This window comes from Macadamia integrifolia, unplaced genomic scaffold (genome assembly GCF_013358625.1).
Source record: "Macadamia integrifolia cultivar HAES 741 unplaced genomic scaffold, SCU_Mint_v3 scaffold1730, whole genome shotgun sequence".
NCBI lineage: Eukaryota > Viridiplantae > Streptophyta > Magnoliopsida > Proteales > Proteaceae > Macadamia > Macadamia integrifolia.
The window spans coordinates 96,282-101,581 of record NW_024868327.1 but is presented as its reverse complement, the minus strand read 5'-3'; the positions used below and the strand labels follow the sequence as shown (position 1 = coordinate 101,581).

General features: G+C 39.4%; 1 non-coding gene across 1 annotated transcript; it reads left to right on the top strand.

Moving 5' to 3' along the window:
- Positions 1 to 4,153: 4,153 nt before the first annotated feature.
- LOC122064719 lies at positions 4,154 to 4,260 on the top strand. Its single transcript, XR_006135807.1, has one exon. It is a non-coding gene; the product is annotated as a small nucleolar RNA R71 (small nucleolar RNA).
- Positions 4,261 to 5,300: the final 1,040 nt, after the last annotated feature.

The window sequence follows — 5,300 nt, the reverse complement described above, 5'->3', positions numbered from 1 at the left end:
TTCTCCCATTCTCTCTTCATGAAAAATCAAGGACCAGGTGTCTCCTTTGATTGGATCAATGTTGTAGGATCATCAGAGGAAGACCCAATCTCAATCAGTGTAATTTCTACGATCCCAGCGATGTAACTATCTTGGTCTTCTTTGACTAGCATTTTTTGTTGTTCCACTTCATGAGTCACCCAATCAAACTCATCTTGGAAGAAAATTTCAAGTCCTTGTTGCATCTTGGCGGCGGTCTCATCAAACCACAGCTTCACATTTCCACAAAAGGGGAAATCCTCTCCTTCTTTCACAAAGTACCCATTGAGAGTAGGGTAGTAAGTGATGGAGAACTTCCTAGTCATCCTTAGCACTTTCTGTCCTTTGACAGTTGGAGGAGTATACCCGAGACCATTCTTTCCTTTGTTTATCGCCAAACTAGGCTGCTTTGGAACTCCTTGGTGATATTTCCCCAGTCCCATGCCAAGAAAATGCTACATGTTCTTCATCATCTGATTCACTGGTAGACTCCATATGGCTTCATACTTAGCTGGGATTTTCTCCTTTGGAGCTTCTTTGGCAATGGCTACGCAAGTGGTGTGTATTTCAAAACCACTCAATTGCACCTCCTGGTCTTGTTCTTCCCCATTTTTAATGTTGGCCAAAGTGTTAACCACTTCAGGATCTCCGGCCACTAAGACCACCTTCCCCTCATGAATGAACTTCATTTTTTAATGGAGACTAGAGGACAACGCCTTCGTAGGATGCAACCAAGGCCTTCCCAAGAGCATATTAAAAGTTGCCGGTATATCAATGACTTGGAAATCAGCATCAAACTTCCTCGGGCCAATCTTTACAGCATGGGTAATGATGCCAAGGATCTTCCTCTTGGTATTATTGTATGCCCTTATGGTTTGGGTGGTTGGCCTCATTTCTTCCAATTTGGCAGTGATACTCTTTGTTGATCTCAATGGTAGTACATTCAAAGTGGATCCGTTGTCAACAAGAACCTGAGGGAGGAACCACCTTGAAACCTGGAATATTCCCAAAATCACAGAGCCACTCCCCTCAAGGACTCTACGCCTGAACAGGACTCTTCACAATCGTCTCCCACTCTCCCTCCATCAATAGTCTATAAATACCAAGGTAAGCCTCCATCATGGGGGAGCGATCACTCACTTCTTTTACTGGAAAAGCTCTCTTGAGCATCTGCTATAGAAAGATCTGACTTAGCCATCAGAGAGTCCCCCATCGAATCAACCCAGCTCTCCCCTGGCATCTCTTCTGTGTAGGTTGGCTAAAGCACCAGGAACTGCAGGGAAGGTCATCCGATCAATTTTTACCGCATCAGATATTATATGACCCAAAACAATACCAAATTTAACCATAACATGGCATTTCTCTCAACTCAAAATTAATTCTTAGATATACACCTTTGCAAAACTAGGGAAAGATGATGAAGACACTCAAAATAGGAATTCCCATGAATTGAAAAGTCATCCATAAATACTTCTATGAATTTTTTGACTATGTCAGGAAAGATGCTCATCATGCATCGTTGGAATATAACAGGGGCATTGCAAAGCCCATAGGGCATACGCTTGTAAGCAAATGTTCCATATGGGTATGTAAAAGTGGTCTTATATTGGTCCTCTAAAGCAATTGGATCTGGTTATAGCCAGAATATCCATTAAGAAAACAATAATATTCATATCCCACTAACCTCTCTAACATCTAGTCAATGAATGACAATAGGAAATGGTACTTCCAGGTTGCCGCATTAAGTTTTCTGTAGTCTATGCACACTCTCCACCCTGATTGGACATGGGTTGGAATTGTTCATTATTGGCATAAGGAACCATAGTCACACCAAACTTCTTAGGCACTACGTGAATTGGGCTTACCCATTGGCTGTCAAAATAGGATAAATTATTCCATGATCCAAACACTTAAGGATCTCTTTCTTATTGACTTCCATTATCACTGGGTTAGCTCCTCTTTGAGGTTCCGTGGATGGTTTGGAATCCTCCATAAGATGTATATGATGTTGCACAATAGGACTTATATCATTGATATCAGCCATGGTCCAACATAGGGATTCCTTATTATCTTTTAATACTTTAAGTAACTCCTCTTCCTAGCTAGAATTCAAATTTGAAGAAATTATTATAGGAAGAGTCTGGTCAAACCCTTCGAAAGCATACTTCAAATTAGATGGTAACTCCTTAAGATCTAGCTTCGGGGGCTCAACTATGGAAGGTTTGGGAATAGAATTGGAAAGGGGTCCTAAGGGCTCTATAGGTGTGTGAAGACTCAAGACTTCAGAAAAGAAATTTTCACTCTCATCATCCGACTCATCCATACACTTTTGGAATTCTTAATCAAAATCAATATCAAAGTTGGTAATTAAATCATCAGAAAAATCTAGAAAATCCTCAAGCATATTGATCTCTTCTTCCATGTGTGATTGCTTGCCTATCCTAAACATGTTAAACTCAATAGTTTGATTGCCAAAAGATAACCTTAGGAAACCATTCCAGCAATTGATTAATACATTACTGGTAGCCAAGAAGGGTCTTCCTAAAATTATTGGGATCTCATCCTTAGTTGAAAAGGGCTTGGTATCTAACACAATGAAATCAAGAGGGAAAATAAATTCTCCCACCTTTAGTAAGACATCCTCAACCATCCTTTTAACAGACCTATCTTCCAACTGAAGAGTAGTTCCAGTGGCATTCAATTCTCCCAATCCTAGTTGCTTGTACACATAGAAAGAAAAAAGATTCACACTTGTGCCAAGGTCAAGTAAGACATGCTCAATATAGGTACTGCCTATGACACAAGCTATGGCAGTGTTCCCTGGATCCTTATACTTGGCTACTATAGGCTGAGTAATTATGGAACTAATGTTACCTACCAAAAATGCCTATTTGGACACACTAGTGATACATTTGTGAGTACACAAATCTTTCAGGACCTTTCCATAGGTGGAGATCTAGGATATGGCATCCAAAAAAGGGTCACTTCTACCTTTTTAAAGACTTCTAAAATTTTATCCATGGAAGCAGTCTTCTTTTTGTTTACTAAGAGATTAGAAAATGGGACAGGAGGAACATAAGCACTATTAGGGATTTGGCCTTTCTCAGAAGAATCATTAGGTTCATCAGATGAACTTGGAACAAGAGGCACACTTGCATCTTCAACATAAGGAGAGTTAACAAGAGTAATGGATGAAGAAGATTTAGGAACACTCTGTTGGTACTCTCTACCACTCCTTAGGGCATAAACAATATTACATTAGTTGGAGGGCCCTTGTTGGGTCTGACCTTGTACTATATTCAGTGGTGCATTAGTTAGTGCTTAACAGGCTAATGATGCCTAAGGTTAGGCTCTGGTTGACTGGTTAAAGTTTCCTTCTCCCTCTCATGCATAATTGAGATAACTTGAGTGAGTTCTCTTGTAAGATTTTGATGGCTTGTCATGAGGAGGGCCATCTTTTTTTTCAAGTCACTTATTCTACTTGCCTCTCCAATGTTGTTAAACCTAGGGGGTTGCTGATAAGATGAAGGATGAGGGGCCCTAGGAAAACTAGCCTGAGATCCTACATTTGACCTAGGAAAAGTATTTTGGAAAAAAGATTGTTGTGCAAAGGGAGGCCTTTGGGGTCCAGGTTGACCTTGATTATGGAAATTCGAAGGCCCTGCTTAGTTGCTCTGATTCCAGGAAAAATTTGGGCGATTTCTCCATCCTGGATTGTAGGTGTTACTATATGGATTATTCTAGTATAAGGCATTAACACTATCATTAGAAGTGCCCCCAGAGGTGTTGGGGCATTCTTCTATATCCAGGGGATTGACACCAAGTACACATCTTAACCAGATTGACTGATGATGGCTTTCTAGGAATAATAGCCTCAATTCTCTTGATTAGGATATCTAAATGGGCTTCCTTGGCTACTATCCCATCCACAAAATATCCTTTTCCTCCTAAGGTTCTTTCACTCTCTTGGGTTGATTCCCACTCTCAGGTTTTGTCAGCTAAGTCAAGTAAGAATCCTCATGCCTTTCCTTCATCTGTAAAGGATGTGAATCCTTCAAGGCATATAGACTCTATCATTTGTTTAGTTGGGTAATCAACACCCTCATAAATTATTTGATATAAATGCCATAAGTCTAGGCCATGGTGAGGGCATTCTTGGAGTAGATCCTTGAATCTCTCCATAAGTTTAGAAAAGGACTCACTAGGCTTTTGCCTAAACTGAAGGATATCACTTCTAAGCTTATTGGTCTTGTGAGTTGGAAAAAACTTCTTGAGGAAGGCAACTATGAATTTCTACCATGTGGTTATAAAATTGGTGGGTAACCCATACAACCACTTCTTAGCTTGGTCCTTTAATGCAAACGTGATGAACCTAAGCTTAATAGCAACATCAGAAAGCTGTTGGATCTTAATTAGAACACATACCTCTTGAAATTCCCTTAGAAATAGGTATGCATCCTCAGAGGTTAGCCCATGAAAGTGGGGCAACATATTTGATGTACTGAGATTTGAGCTCAAAATTATTGCCCTGGGCTTGCAATAAAACTATGCAGGAAGGTTGGGCTACATTAGTAGGGTAGAACCTTTCTTTCAGAGATTTAGGTGGAGGGTTTTGCTGTTGGTCTCCCATATTGAAGAGTTTTAAAGAGAGCAAACGTATAAGGTCACTACTTGTTGGATCTCTTCTTTCTAATCGATTCTTAGTATTATGTACCCACCTAACATTCATGCAATAGAAAACTACCCACAACTAGAGTAACACAAGCACAAAAGAATGGAAAGATTTGTTTTAATTATTTTTTTTTTATTTTTTTTTTATTTTTTTATTTTGGCTTTTTAGGAGCTTACAGGTAGGGATCCAGGGTTGCTCAGATCAATTTCTGAGGTACTACTATAGGGCGAAACCTGTCTTATCATACTGTGAAGCTTGGCGACCTCCACCGATACAACTATTATTGCAAGTTGGTCTTCTCAGGAATTTAATAAAATAAAAGGAGAAACAAAACAAAGCAAACAAAGCAAACAAAGCACTCTGATTTACCAAAAGAAAGCAAAAAACAACATGAAATTGTCTCCCCAATAACAATGCCAAAAACTTGTTCGGATTTAAATGTAACCGCAAGCATACAGATTAGTGTAGCTATGGGTCCAACATAGGGAGAGCAGTCACTTTATTTTTTGCTTCTTTTAATAATGCAAAAGTGAACCGATTAATGGTTGTGATCTGATTCTAATTACCATCCTAAACATTTGTATCTAAAATAACTTCTTAACCATTCGTC